The sequence below is a fragment of the Anopheles gambiae genome, chromosome 3 (genome assembly GCF_943734735.2).
Source record: "Anopheles gambiae chromosome 3, idAnoGambNW_F1_1, whole genome shotgun sequence".
Classification (NCBI taxonomy): Eukaryota; Metazoa; Arthropoda; class Insecta; order Diptera; family Culicidae; genus Anopheles; species Anopheles gambiae.
The window spans coordinates 11,156,153-11,172,829 of NC_064602.1; the positions used below are offsets into that span (position 1 = coordinate 11,156,153).

General features: G+C 45.3%; 1 protein-coding gene across 2 annotated transcripts in view; it reads right to left on the minus strand.

Annotated features, from left to right (window-relative positions):
* LOC133392697 (signal-induced proliferation-associated 1-like protein 1) overlaps window positions 1-16,677 on the minus strand; it is a 78,637-nt gene that overhangs the window by 59,624 nt on the left and 2,336 nt on the right. The window lies entirely within an intron of this gene.

The following is a 16,677-nucleotide window of genomic DNA, read 5'->3' on the forward strand; positions in this document are numbered from 1 at the left end:
AAAGAAACGTAAGTAAAATATCGCTCAACAAATATTAAAAAAAAAAGTAATAGCTTGAAGGATAAAAAATAAATTGCCTTTTATTTAAGTTTTTTTGTTTTTTTGCACCAATAAAAAGACATAAAAGTTTCAATCCCAAAAAAAACACGTTTCTTGCATCATCCCAAGAGACTGCCTGCTTGTGTTCAAACTGTCGTCGCAATCGAAAAACTTGTATTGTTCTGGCAGTGCACAACATGCACCAACAGCATGCATCACAACACCACCATTCCCCCCCTCGCAATCATTCATTCTGTTTCCCTTTTTATTTCCCTCCCCAGCGTTACGCTACACGATAGCATGTGCACATGAGCATGGTTTATGTTTTTATCACCATCACACCACCAGCCTCTGCCTCTATTCGCTCTAGCCACTAACCCCCCTCGCGGGACCGATTCGAATGGAACACGTACGTAGAGAACGCGACGACTTTCGGAGCGCGCATGCTGTTCTGCAGTGCAATTTGAATTCCGGTATATGCAGCCAGCAGCATGCATGCTCTCCCTCCGGTCCTCGATTGCACCTGTGCGTTGTGTGCGCGCACGGCCTGACACAATAACACAAGTGGGTTCCGCGACCGACTGTTCCGAGCGTGCTCAATCAAGCGGAAGAAGGAGAATAGTAATAAAAAACCGGTAACAGACGAACACAGGCAACAAAAACATGGCAAGCAGCAGTGATGGGCACAACATACACCGACGAAATGCAAAAGGTTGCACACCTCTCGGTCGGTTATTTTATTGTTCCAATTCATTCCATGAGATGGTGGTGTGCTTTTGAAGAAAATAAAGATAAATTTGTTTCTAATTTAACGGCTGCGTCAAATGATGCATAAAATGAACGGATGGATAAACAATCAAATATTTTTAATTTAATAATTCAAGTCACCCCCAACACACCGACAGCCGGTAAGCGGAAGAGTATCATAATAACATGTTGTGTGTTGGAGGTGTTTCCTTTGTTTATGATCCAATGCAAATGGGAGCATCCACAATTCGACATAACATTCAAACCAGGCTGTTACGCATCGCCCCGCAAGTGCCGCTGGATGACTCTCGAATAGGCAGCAGCGCCCATCATCCTCAATACACCCCGAAAGCGATTGTCAACGGGATAAATTGCGCGTAATTTACAAGGTAACGATGTAAAACTACAAAATATGGCAACATCAGCTGCAGACAGGGCTCGCGTTACACAAACACGCCCATTGTAAGTTGTCCACTTTTTCGGGCGATATTATGAGCAGAAGGCGTAAGCGACGAACCCTCCACGCCCCATACTGCCTCTGCCTGCCTGCCTGCCTGCTAGAGCTACAGTAGCCGTGTAATTATTTGCACCGGTGTTGTGCGCACACTGCTACACCATCACTTATTCCGCCGCCGTAAGAGGAAAACATTTGCACGTTAATCACATTTTTCCTGCACAGCCTCCGCCTTGCACCGGCTGCTGCTGCTGCCGTTGGTGATGCGAGATGAATGTTTGCGTGTGGCTGCGCGGTACAGGCGACATTATAAACCGCGACGAAAACATGAAACTCGGGCTCCAAGACGCACCCATCGATAAGAAGCAAGCCCGTGCACAATGTGGCGGCGGCGGCGGCTGTCGTCGTAAATTCTTCCCCCCAGCAACTCTCGCGGTAGTGCACACCAGAGCTTGTGTGAAGAGAGCTGATGCGTGAGCCAAAGAGACTCTTAATAGCAAACAGAGTAACAACCTCTCGGTACCATCACAGCACAACACCGTTGCATAATGCCAGCATGCGGAACAGCCGAGTGCACGTGGATAGGTAACACAGTAGCGCGCAACTCCAGCCTTTTCGAAGTTGACCGGCACAGAGGCATGGTTGTAGGTTTATGGAGCATTCTGCGCGGTAGCGAATCGATTTGCATTATCATCACCGCCATCATCATCATCATCAACCGAGGCATGATATCTTAGCGCGAGAGCAATAATACAGTTTGTGTAACACAGAGCTGGTGGTGGCACTCTGCATCTAATGCGTTTTTTGGTTACAGAACACACACGAAAAAGTGTCGAGCAACTAGCTTCTGTGAACACGATGAAAGGACACATTTTTGAGTTTCATGCATTCTTCAACTGTAAAATTAGCTATTTTATGTTGTGAGAGGTAAAAATATCACAAAAAAAGTCCAAGGTCTTGATAATGCACAATACATATTCAATTATTCTATTCTGGAGCTCCTAGGAACTCCATAAAAACTTACAGATGTTGTACATGTAATTGTTTGTACATTTTATATCAAAATTACTTGAAAGTAAGAACTTCAAGTAAACTATTTCCATACCTTCTGATGCACATGAACTTCATCCCGAATCTGAAACTATGCTCCAAATGCCGTGCACCACTTCAGTTCATCTTCAGTGCTACTTTACAACTCCAACAAACAAACCTTCCAAGTTAGCTCCTGATATCATCTGGCACAATACGATTGCTTTATCGAATTTCACATTCACCTTCTTCTTCTCCTCCAATTCCATAGACGTCCCATCGATTGCCGAAAACAGATGTTGCCCATCCCTGACTCCCAATGCCACAACCACCACCAATGGGTTGTTTATTTTAGGATTTAGTTTTTTTTTTGGGGTCGTTCAGTCGGTAAGTGCAACTGAAAAAATGAATACGCTAACTCTGGACACACAAACAAACACTGGAAGTTAACCCAAACGGACTACTGCATGCTTTTTGCCTCTATCATTCCCTTGCATAGTGCCTGAAAGGATGCTTTCCTTCTCACTTTATCATTTCGCCGAAAGAGTTAACACCTAACCAAACAGATAAAAGCTGTCCCAAAGCACACATCTGGCCACAGAGAGAGCGCAACACGATGAGGAAAAACGGTCCCCGGAAGGAAGTTTGTGTGTGAGTGCAGAAGTTTTCCTGTCCCTACATACTGAGCGCCCGCACAGAGCTGCACAAATGACTCTATTGGGAATTGTTGGAGTTTGTTACACACTGAAGATATAGAAATACCAACAACCTATAGCCGTATCGCTCCTCCTTCAAACTTGGATTGACGCCGCAGTATTACGACCCTATACTCTCGAACACGATCTGATACTGATAAGGAAAATGCGATGTAAACATGGGAAGCAGACGGTGGAAAAAAAAACTTGCCTTTACTTAAACTGTCCCTCACTGGCTAATTGTACTTTGTCGCCACGTTCGCTACTTGCCGATCGCCAAATAAAGTGTGCGGCATTAAACGATTTTTGCCATTTTTTCTTACCCACACCCATGGCTGCAGCATGGAGAGAGCAGGCCGCATCCATCGCCAGCACCTTGATGGGTGGTGCGCTAAATGGTCATCATCATCAGCCACAGGGGCCGAGCGAATGAGAACATGCGAAACCCAAAGATATCGTATACCACCTCCGGGCCCAGCAGTGCTATCGCTCCGGTGGAAGGCTATTGATTGCGCATGATTGATAGCAATTGGAATCATTGAGCACACTCTCTCGTTTGCACCACCATCACCACCCTCTTCAAAGGGCGCTGGGGTTGAAATTATAGACAAATCAAATCAAACGCGAAGGTGTCGCCGCGTATTTTGGACAGGCCCAGATGTCCCTCGAGCGCCAGATAACGCCATCGACATTCAAACCGGATCTACGGCAGGCACTATTGGAGAGAGAGAGAAGCCATAAAAGCGCCCAAGATAGTGGAGTCAATTTAAAATGCAAATAATGCTAAGAGATATGAGGGAACCTAATTTGGAGATGGACAATTATCCATTTTCAGTGACTCTGGTAGAAATTGACCATAAACTATCGCCCAAAGAAACAGATCTACGATAGGCCCTTGCTCTAGATCGGAGATGTAGAGTAACAAAATGTTGCTTCAATGTACCTCCCCCTTACAGAACAATTTTTCCCTCCATAATTAAACATCCCCTTCTAAACCAACCAGCTCGTAGCTAAACGAAAACAAACCGACCATGTTTTTATTTGCCAAATAGCTAAACACCCCCCATCGTTTATCACCGCCGTGTGCCGTCTGTATCGTCCCCACGCCATTTACTGCGAGCGGATCCGCCAAGAAGACTTCAATGCGATGGAAGTGTGTAGAAGTGGTGTTTGCACATTCTGCTATCTCTGTCGTACCTCTTCCGTTTAATTTCATGTTTTTTGGAGGAGTAGGAGTCTTTCGTTCCAATTTCCTTTACTATAACCATCGCTGGGGAAGAGTACAGCATCGAACCAGTACGGGAGGGGGTCACTATTTCCTGCTTTTCCGGTCACTACGCACATTAAACGGCCTCAGGCGCGGGATTGCAATCATCCAGTCTTCCCCTATCTAGAACGAAGACGCCACGTGCAGCAGCAGATCGTTTCGAGCGCTTAACATTTATTGACGAAATTGAGCAACCCCTTAAACGACAGCTCTCTTATAACCTCTGTCGTTAGGGGGTGTCGCCTATTTGAATGAGCCAAAAATTCGATTATTTCTTTTAATGGCTCTGGCCATGGTCCTACAGCAAACAAGGATGTGACTTTTATCGACAGCCCAAGGCATTTCATGTCCCTCTGGAGCACGAAAACACGTCTGGAGGGGGTTTGAAGAACGGAAAAGAAACATCCTGTCCTTCGAAGCAGAAAAACCCAAACGAGAAATTTTCCGCCCAATTTCCCAAACGCTATTACACTACAGCATGCTGAAGTGAGCAGACACAGTGCGTCACTTTACAATGCCGTTCCCTTTTATTCGCCAGGCAACTTTATCCCCATTTGCGCTGAGTGGCGTTTGGAGATTTATGGTCGGCCTCGGCATAAGCCCGAATGTGTGTACACTCCCTTTTTATTGTACCCATCAACAGCTACAATACCTCAACTACACCAGCGTGCCAACTATCACGGGGAGAGGCTTTGCAATACACAAGCAGCAGGCGACGAACGCAACCTTTTCGATGAAAGCGTAACCTTTACCAGCATACGCCACTATTACTACGCTTCCAAGTGCCAAATATGGACGAATTCTTCTTTGTTTTGTTTCTTTTTTTGCCTGTAGCGAGTAAGCAGCCTGTCTGTAGCTGATTAAACTTTCCTTGCACGGTTACACTCTCTGCGCACCGACACACTACTTCCCTGCCCTCCGGGCACAAGCGCGGAAAGCAGCGAGAAGAAATTAGTCGGACGAACCAACCCAACAGCAGCAATCGAAACCCATGCGCCACCCAAGGGAAAGGGGAAACAAAATTAACCACCCAGACAAAACAAAGCCATAAACCACACGAAACAGCAACAGAAAACCTTCACCTGTGGGGAGAGCCTGAACGCAACAGAAGAGACAAAAAACCGAATAAAAACCGAAAGGGAAACATTCAATTTTTGGCCGGAATAAAAGCTCACCCACCAACCCGCGCGCGAAGGTCGTTTGCAAAACCCACAAAACTGTGCACTCACACATGAAAGGCTCTGTTACTAACCGCTCCGGCAACACACAACATGTGACGAGAGAGAGAGAGAAAGAGAAGTGTGCACAATAATCAAACAGTGGAAAAAACGGAAAAAAATAATACACAATCGGAATGCAACCTCGGCAAAAACCTAACCGGAACAACGTGCGCGCAGCAGCACACGGCGGCACGCGGTCGGCCGTCCAGCAAACTCACCTTAACTAACTTGCAAACCCCAAACAGTGACGCACACATGCACGCACAGAGAGCACAGAAGCAAATGTTCCAGCAGCTGCCATCATCAACACGCCAGTGGGGCCCAACAACAGGTTCATTTCGGGAGTGTGGGGGCCTTTCTTTTCGGTGCTGCTTTCTTTTTTAACCCGCCGAAAAACACACTCGCACTAATTCGAGATAATATAAAGTTCAGAAGAAGTAGAGGAAAGGAGGTTCGTCGCTTGTTAGCAAGTGAGTATTTAGCGACATAATTTTATAGTATTTTTTGTACGATGCTGCGAATCTTGCGACGGATGAGGAATGCCAATGTCAGGTGCAAAACTGGGTGCGAATTGGTACGGCAAACAGGTCAAACGTAGCAACTTGCATTGTATCGGGTGGGTTCGTCGCCTTTATTTATTTGCACAAGCCAAACAAGGAGATTTGAACGCCACTTAACTGGTGCAGGACCTTGAAATATTGCCAACTATTTCAAACTTACCAATTTCGGCCCGTTTCAACAACCGCTGAATGATTCATAGTGTAACAACTAAAGAAAAAAGACACTTCACAATTGCAAGACAAATTCACGAGAAAAGATAAAATTTTTAAAACTCGTTCAAGCGTGACGACGCGGTATGCGGACCAAAAAAAAGCATCCTCAAACAAATCTTCCGTCACACATAATGCCTTTAACTGATGGAATTTCACCCTCACTTCACAACCAAGAAAGGGAGATAAAAACGAGAAACATTCATTGAACCAGCAAAAAAACCGACCAAACATCAAAGATTTCTAACGGATTTCTCCGGAACCGAACCGAGAACTCGAAGGAATCAAATTTCTTACACAACGTTTGTCTTCAGAACAAACAATCGCACCAGCAAGTAGAAGAAAGAGGGCAAAAAGGATACGCTACCATCTGTAGCTGTGCTTCCATTCAAACTGATTTTCTACACCAAGCCATATTCCCATTCACACACGAGAAGCGCTGCTGCTGCTGCTGTAAAAGAATGAATGTTCTTTTCGTTCGCCACTTCTTCTCTCTCCTCTCCAGCACACACAATTATGCCTCAACACTTCGATGCGTCATACGGAGTAGTGTTGTCTTGCCATTCTTAATCTGCACACGCTTGCCATTTGCCAGCCCAAGAAGATGCTGGACGACGGTAGAAGAATGTTTTATCTCAAATGCTTACAACGACGTACGGGTTTCATTTCGTTCATACAGCAAGAGAGGGTAAATACGTCACCACATACCTTGTGTAGAAAATGAAAACAAAGACAAAAATCGATCACATTTGTGAAGCAATTTTTTAAATTAAAAAGCATCTCCGGGTTTGCTCGCTTCTAGCAGAGAAATTAAAAACTCCACTTTGTCAAAGCTGTGGCTTTGCAACACTGTCATTTTTATTACCATTAGAGTTGATTGAAAGTGCTGTTGAACCATCCTCTTCTTAAACATGGGTGGATGATTTTTTCCATCTGCTTAGAACGAGGTTGACGAGGATCACCCCACAATCCGTTGCGAAACCACACAGCACACACAACAAAAGATGGACGAGGAACAATTTTATAGGCAGCACAATACACATCCGTTCCCTTCTTTTTACGGTGCAAAGAATGGTTGGTTCTGCAATATGCGTCATGGCAGAGGTCTTGAAATGTGCAAAAGAAAAAGGTTGTAAAAAAAACTTCCACCATCATTGAAGTTCTACACCACAATGGTACAGAAACTCTCATTTGGTACGTTGCTCTCAGGTACAATTGAACGAGAGAGTGTTTCAACGACAAGATGGAAGGGAAAATCAGGAGTACCATGTGTATAGGCACCCTTCGACGTTTATCAAATTGTAACTCCAGGTACGGTTCTTGCATGGTGACATGCAGGGACAAGGTTTGTGCTCATTTGACTTGAGAAACATTTATCAAGAGATCGTTATCATTTAGGTGATAAGAGCTTTTGAAACAGAAGACTCATGTTCACATAATAATATGCCGAAAATAGAGAGATAAAAGACGTCCTGGCAGGCAAATAGTAAAAACCCACTCATCACCGCTTTGCCTATCATAAAACACATGTTTTAACACAACCGAATCTGCCTGAAAAACTCAAAACACATGGAAATTTCCAGTATGATTTCCCAATTCTTGCCCTATCAACTACGCCCCGAATAAGAACCAGCTGTTGGAGAGAAATTATTTTGCACAAAAAAAACCCCTCTGCACGAATAATGTTCCGCATTACAGCAGCAGCATAAAGAGATAAACTAACGCATTAGTATGCACCGTCCGTACCACGGGGACGCGCAGGAGAATAGATTTCCATACCCGAAACACAAGCGTGACGGGACGTGACGGGTTATGATGTTGCTTGAAAACGAACGCTCAAAACTATTCATACTTTTCAACGGACATACGAACGTCAGCAGTTCATTGCCACTAAGAGGAGGGTCCTAAAGGGGGAAAAAGATGCATAAACTAAAGAAATATGTTGCCCAAAACAGAAAACGTGAGATTACACTGGCCGGTGTCTATCTGTGGCATGCGACAAACGAAAGCACTTGTAAGGCGACGCTGGGGCCCAGCGGATGATGAAGCAGAGAGATTCAAACACCAAAATCACCTCACGTCTCGATAGCCGCTCGACCCGAACGGTGCCGAATTAATAATCGAGCCGCAGCAGCGCAGCACTTTGGCATGTTTTTTGTTTTAATTTGGCAAATCTGCTCAACGAAACAATGCCAGTTGGCCGCACCGCCGGGTGGTTTTAACATATTTTAACGTGCATATCATCCCTGCCGCGGCCCGAAACAAAGGACACAAACGGATGCGCTCTATCTACATGGTACGTGTTCATATGTTTGCCATTATTTCTCTCCAACTTCTTTTTGGAAGCGTGTTTAATAGTTTATTTTTATGTTAACATTTTTTAACGTCAACCCTTTTTTTGGGCAGTCTCCAACTCCAAAAATTAGGCCACCAACCTCTAATTGAATCTTCCCTATGCACACAAAACCACAAACGGCATATGCAACCGAGCAGTGAGTGCATTCCCACGGCGCAACTGCACACAACTGTTAAATAATCATACACACAGAGAGAACGACCGGGGCGACCCCCTAAGCGTGCATGCACATTTGCGCTTTTAGTCTCTTTAGGCATTTATGTGTGTGTGTACGTATTTGGCTCTGACTTCATTGTCCTATAATGTCACTCCTGCATGGGAGGAGTTGGTTTGCACGTAAAAAAATTAAATGAAGCCCTACGGGAGAGCATAACCCTATCCCACATTTGCATTCCCTCACTTCACACTATTGCTTTCTCATTCTTTCGCTAACTAACCCTTTCAAGCAGGCATTGATCGTGACTTGTGCGCACACACACACACACACAGAAAGCCACACTCGTATCACGCGCTAAAGGCAGGCTTAACCAATACAACAGCAAAATGACGACGCGACTTACTCTCTGACGGACTTGACTGATTGGAGAGTACACCCCACTTATGCAAATATCCAGAAATAAACCGCCGCGTCTTAAAGATTGCGCACCACCGCTTGGTGCTGGTTTTTGCTAGCGGAGGCAACGAGCCTGGTGACCAAGCAGCCTTTCCGGTTTCTGCTGTTCGATGGAGAGGAAGGCAATACTACACACGCTCTCCCCAACGCCGCGTGTGTTTGGAGCGAGCGTACTCATTGCAGACTTTTTTGTAGGTTAATGTTGTTTTGCCGAGATGGGTTAATAATATTTCTGATGATCAGGAAGAAGGAAAAAAACAACATTTCGCTCGTTCATTGATACTGATAAAAAGCAAAAAAGGTTGTACAATCAAGGTAAGCAGCGGAGTTTCATGGGAGGAATGTTGCTTTTTATGGGATCTACTTCAAGGCCACTTGTGAAAATGTTTATTGCCGAACGATTGAGGTTTGCAAAAGAAATCTAAAAGCGTATATTCTGCAATTTTATACATGCGTAAGCGTATATTGGACCGCAAAAAACACATTTAACTTCCTTCAGCAAGCTAATCGGTACACTTCAAGTGCCATTAGGAGGACAAAATACACATCCAGATACTGTTTTTGTCATTTTGTTTTTCCTCAATTGCAACACAACCACCAAAGTTTTGACCCATAAATCAACAGCAACCATGCGAAACGATATTAATGCTGGCTTAATATATGTGCCGCACACAGTCACCACAGGCGTTTTCTCCGTTTATTTTCATTCTATACGTCAGTTAATGGGGAAAGAATTAGAACTATGTTCCGTTAGTGCGTGAAGCACCATATCCCACATTTCCTCGCGCAACAACACAACGCAACACACAGCGCAAACGAAAGCCAGAGGCGTACGAGCGTCGATGCGTTCTACCGACTACTGCCATACCATTTGCGGATAATTATGCATTCCCGTATATGTGCGAATGGATGGGTACTGCTGCTTAGTGTGTGCGTGTGTGTCACTTTACACATATCCGTCCCGCTTTACCCCTTTTTTTAAGGGAAATCGAAAAAAAAACTCATGTGCATAAATGTGTCGCCGCATCTCTCTCTCTCCCTCCTGACTGTTGTCTCTCCCCATGGGGAGCTAAAACTGTTCCACGTTTCGGTCGTTCTTCCTGGTGCTGAGGCAATGCTCTTGGTGAAACAATTATTTGCCACTGTTTTGTTTAAAGGCGGCACAGGTTAAATAACACGCATCATGCAACAAATCAGTGGTGTGGTGAAAATGGCAAACATGTTGGTGGTGGTTGATGAAGTTGTTCGAAAAAAAAAACGGCCCAACTATGGTAACCGAAACAAGTTACCATACAATGATTTAGAAAATGTTTATTTATATGTTTGTTGTATCAAATCCACCCTCTTTTGCCCTCTGCATTTGTGCTCACAGCTCAAACATGTCTAAACGCAACACTACAACGATGAACAACAAAGCGGCACACACAATAGCACGTCGTGGTCCCTTCCTTCCCTCCCTATCTCTCTCTCTCCGTGAGTTTTGTTTTCTAAACACATAAATGAAAAAACATTACTAATTTTCCTTTTGCTTTTTCGCAGCAGATTAAACGAATATCTGCGCCACAGTCGAAAGGTACACTGTTTTCATGAAAATGTCATAATTAACACACGCTGCCACGAGAGATGCGTTGCCGCAACATTGCAACAACGATTGCCTGCCTCTGCCTGTGCGTGTTGCTGCTGCTGCTGTTTTGTGTTTGGAGGAGCAGAGATGGCAAGGCAACGCTGTCGAAGTGTTGAAAGTAGGGGGCTAAAGGAAGCAAATCACATTTATCACTCGTTGGTACACACAAAAACCGAAACTGTTCCATTGTTTTCAAGCGCTTCCCCCCTCGTGCCAATGGCCACACAAACATGGGCGATAAAATGGTTAAATTTTATCACGTTGCTGCAACTCCAGCAAGTCCAACTCTACTACAGCACACAGCCAGCAACAAGGTGGTTCTATGTTCGCGCCTTCACACACATAAATATGCTTCCGCTTCTTCGGTAGTTGTGCTCCACACCTAATGGGAGAATTCGGCCTTCGTGGGTGTTGGTTGGTTGGTTGGTGGAAGTGTTCGGGTGTGTAATCCGGTTCGATTTATTGGTCACGTGGTGTACGTACAGAACACAGAGACACCTCTTTCGTCATGGATCACACTATCGTCGGTACACCTCCCGCTGTGTAACTCGGAGGTCGAATTGAAACAATCAAAGCTTAACCTACACACTCACATACTTGGTGATTGTGTAGCGACATTTGTGTTTCGCGTAATTAAAACGCTGATTATTTGAAAGAAGTACATTCTGCATGCAGCAACTCCAGCAATGACGGGGTTGTAACCCCACAAGGTGTTGATTTTTTTTCCAAAAACAAATGTTCACACACACACAGAACAACAACTCCAATGGTTGCCCTTTCGCGAAGCATGCTCACACAAACATTACCACCCTCACGCCGCCCAAACTGTTGAGCTTGGTGACCAATTAGTGTTACATAGGGTGGTTACCAACACATACACACGCAAACGGAACGCGGTGCGCACTCCCAACAAAGGCCAGCAACAGTGTGGCGGCGCGTTTTCTAGCATTCTCCGGTGGGCTGGCAAAGGAAAATGATGCAAAAGCCACCCAATGCACAACAATGTACACAGAACAAAGTGAGGTTCTCCCTCTCTCTCTCTCTCTCTCTCTCTCTCTCTCTCTCTCTCTCTCTCTCTCTCTCTCTCTCTCCGTCTCTGTCTTTCTTGAGGGCTGGGGACCTCGTAGGTACTAGTAAGTGCTCAGTGTGTGTGGATTTAAAACAGGGCCCACAGAAGCAGCCATAATTCGTTTCAAATTATGGCTAGTGAACTGTTTTTTTCTTCTTCTTTCCCTTTCTTACGAAATGTCTTGAAGACAGGTGAGAAGAACAAATTATCTTCAACTAATTATGTGTCTCTTACGTACACGGTCTTGTTCGGTTTGCTGGTTTTGTGTTTTTGTTCTATTTTTCTTCCCCACCAAACATTGCTCAAAAGTCATTGACTCGAAAGAGGTTTAAAAAGCAATCAAACAAACAAAGAATTGTGCTGATGCGATGTATCTCAAACTTCAACTTAATAAAAAGAGTATTTTTTTTATTTAAAAACACTTAAAAACACACAGACAAAAACTATAAATAGTTACACCCATATATCACCAAAAGCTTATCTACATTCCACACCACCTTGCTCAGCATGTGAGACAAACCATTGAAAGTGATCCAAAAACTTGCTCCAAAACATGCCACCAATTTTAGGGAAAATGATACTGCCCCTGTCAACAACATTGCCTATTTTCATTTTTTTATGGTAGCAACCCCCCAACTTCAAGTATCGGGAGCAACGTGAGCGTCCCCACCGGCCACTGCTACGCTATCGAATTTTGATGTTTTGTTCCGCGTTGGAATTCGGGTCACGGATCGATCACGTTTTTCACACCGATAAGCCACCCTCCTCCCTCCTCCTCCTGGTGTCTCGACGGCGGCATTCACACGCGCGCACGACCACTCTTATCACGCGACTTGTCGCACACAAGCGCGAACACAAGCCCGACAAAAAAAGCATAGAACCGTGGCAAGGGGAGTGACAGAGAGCGAGTCAGAAGTCGAGAAAATCGGGAAAAAATAGATAAAATGGAAAGTCGTCTATGAAAGCCTCCCGAAAATACAAACCAGGTCCCCATCAAATGCAGTAATTATGGCACAACAATCAGGCCGGCAATCATAAAATAGGCGCCATTGGCCCAAGAAGAAGACACTGATAGAGGAATTCCCCGATATGAGAAAACTGGAACAGTTTGAGCTAGCGTACCCCGGATGGAATGCATTTCTCCCAACAAAACAGACAAAACACACCTCTCTCTCTCGATGGCGCGTCTGATGTCGCGCACGGTCAGGAAGGACGTCTAACGTCTGGTGTGTATCTGTGTCCCACTAGGGGGAACCTTGCGGGCGCCACTTTTCGCCCGTCATCATCTTCGGACAATGTCCAAATGCATCTTCACACTTACAAACGCCGTCAGACTCCTCTCCACACGATAAATGTCACATGGGAGAAGCAGCGAAGAGAAGTGCTAGTTAATGACTGATGAAGTGCTCCCCAAGTACGGCTGCGCTATTCGCGACATGATTCACTTTCTCCTTCCGCTGGGAAGAAGCATTTGACGATCACGCCGCCAACTCGACACGGAACCCTGACGGATGTCGGAGTGGACATCCGCTGACTTGCAGAAGCAGCAAGACCCTATCATATCCCAAACCAACGGAGAGGAGACGATAGAGCAAAATACATCACTTCAAAGTTGCCATTACCAAAGGCATCAGGGCACAAGGCACATTAGGGGAGTGGCGGCGTCGTGTGTGTCTCTCCCATCGATAAAGGAGAAAGTTTTCTCCAGTTTTTAAAACGTCATCTCTATCAGCATTTTTTATGTTTTTGATTCTCTGTTTCCCACGAGGCGAGCCTTCGTGTGGCTTAGAAATTCAGATGACAGTTCTTCAACAACTAACATTTCCCGAATGTCAACAGAAACTTTGGATAACGTCTGCACAGGAAGAACTCATCTGGGCAGTGTCTGAGTGTCTTCTTCCAAAAGAGTTCCTATAATATCATTTCAAACATAGTTGTCCAACATATCTCAATTTCAACAGGAAGCTCTCATTCCATACTTGTAGACACTTCCGACATACACGAATACTCAACTCGCGAAACTCTGCCGTCTGTCAACCGGCTTTGATGTGCTTTTTTTCTGAAATGATTTTCCGTTCCACATTTCAAACAGCGTCCCCACTGATTGGCGGACCTATCAGAAGAGCTTAATGAACCGAACATCTAAACTCTCCACTCCTACCCTTCATTCCTTCCACCAGCAGATGCCTACCACCGCCAGCGTAATGAAGTCATTTCTCCCTAACCCCACCGGATCAATCCTAATGGCGTTTAATCTTTATTTGCCGCGAAACAAGCCCGCGCCCGTACCACCCCAAACCAAAGCGGGCGGCGCTGACGGTGGATGCTGTCACCCAAAACCCTCATCCCGGAAAACGTGGCGTCGTCTCATCCATTTCAGCTTTTATCAAATTCAATGATGATGAATTACACACACCAGCCCACCGCACCCCGAGTGGCACATTACCAACTACCCGAGGCATCTTGGCGACGAATGGCATCTCTGTGTGTTTTTGTGTTGGTAAAAAAAACTGTACTGATGACCCCGTTTCCGAAGACGAAATAAAAAAAAACTATAACCCAAGTTCCAACCAGTAACCCCGACGACAACGACGACGCCGGATGGACTATCGCCAACCACGACACAATACAATAAGGGCTATCGGGACGGAAATCTTTCTTACGCACGCACCCCTCCTCAATGCCCTGTCCGCCTCCTTCTTCATGCCCAAGATAACTAGCCTGTTTGGTTCTGGGCCATTTTCCCACAGCGAAACCGATACAGGGCCGAACACAGGGGCAGCGTTTTAACTCTATGCTCGCGCGTCACTCTGCCCTGGGGGGGTTTGTTGCATTATGTGCACGCAATAATCAACACTTTGGAGTTTGCACAACTGTTCACAGTGCTGCACACACACACACCACGAAGTTGTGAGTGATCTCAAGTGTACATGCTTTCAACTAGAAAGAAGCGGAGAGGGTCGAGTACGCACAAACTGCTTGCCGATGACTCTGGGTCACCAATTTTCGTTCACATGATGGCCACAAAAGAGCAATGGCCTTCGGGGACTGGTCGGGCTTCGTCTCAAGAGTGGGCACGATGCCGCCACAAGGGGACACATTCATCATTGGTGTCTTTTTTCATGGTGTCGTGGTCATCTCGAACACGGTTTTGGCTGTGGTTGCGATGAGTTCCCTCTAATTTACTATCAATGGTGCGAGTTCTTGCGATAAAACTGAACCCCAGAAGAGGACGAAAGTAAACTGTCTCTTGTTGAGCGAGCATTGGAATTTCCAGAATCCATACTGTGGCCAAAGATCTGCATAGGACTCGGCCTGTGACAGCTGATGATGGAGTGTCTCCAGTGGTTTGTGGTTTCTGTTTGTCTTTCCACCAGCAAAGCTCGAAAGCATACAGAACACATAAAGAAACTTACTTTACGGTCGTACTATTAATGTTTAAAGCTCCTTTACAAGTATTTCTTGCTCACACTGGAACTGAGATGAAATTGAAAGGAACGATTAGATCCATTTTGCAACGCTTTTAGTTTCATTCTTGTGCAGCAGCTTCCAATTTAAAACCAACCGCACAAAGGTAGCTCACACCTCTACACACTACCCATACGTGCGAAGAAAAATCCACACAATCATTGTGTGAGCGTGTGTGGAAACTCCGTTTTGCCCAAGAGCTACCAAACCAGACACGCATAATCATGCGTAGCTAAAAACATCTGCCGTACCGAAATTGCCCTTTCAGCCGAAAAGGGGGAAAACTTGAAAGGTAGAATCTAAGTATGGTTTTTATTGCTTTTAAATTAAACGCTACTTTCGATCAAGAATAGAAGCATTGCTCAACTGTGAAATCGGTAATGCACGAATGGAGGGGGGAAATTATAATCCAGTACTCTCCCGGGCCTTTTGTACAACGACCACAGAGCCAGCTCCCAGTAGACGTAGTGAGTTCAGCGCGCAATCACGATCACACAAACGATCATCTCGTGCATGACCGACCACATCGAGCGCCCCCAAAAAATGCACACCGAAGAAAAGGCATTACGCCAAATACTATACAAAGGGGCGATGAAAAGCTCTCACCAACAAAGGAAGAGCTGCCCAAAACACGCATCGAACAACAACAAAAAGCGTACCATCTCGTTACTTAATCATTTTAACGCCGGCAACACTGGTCCTTATTATCGTCAATTCGGTTTCGGTCGCTTCCGAAAAATCGGAATCAAAAGTCCACCCAAAAAGCACTTTAGTGCCGCGTGTGTGTGCATCGTTATGCATCGTTATGTGGTGGGGTTCGATTGCGAAAATAGAGCACCGACCGTCCATCCAATTCGGGGGCCACCGCGTCCACAGTCTCGCTTTCGGCAAGGTGGCAAGTTACATTAATTACACACATCATAACTCTGTTTCGCTAATACTGTACATCATCCCCCCGTGGTGCTACATGGAGGAAGAGATCGGAAAAAAGAAGAAATCCGGACAAATACAATCATGCGCTCCCCCCTAAATTAGTGTGCTTGATGAACCTACCACTCAGTCTTGGTTCAGATCTGATTTTAAATTGCGCACCACAGTAGTGAATGCTGAGAGGATGGGTTTCACGTGTGTAGAGACACACACACACAGCCGCCAGATGCCGATGGGCTCTTTATTCTTCCACGAGAAAATAACTATATTCAATTAGACTCGCGAAAAAAGCCTTCAAAATTTGACAGCGCACGAAAACGATGGAGCTGTTTCGCGTTATTAGCATAATGGGTAAGGATCACGATCGCGTTGATCGCGTGCTGGTGTGCTTAAGGG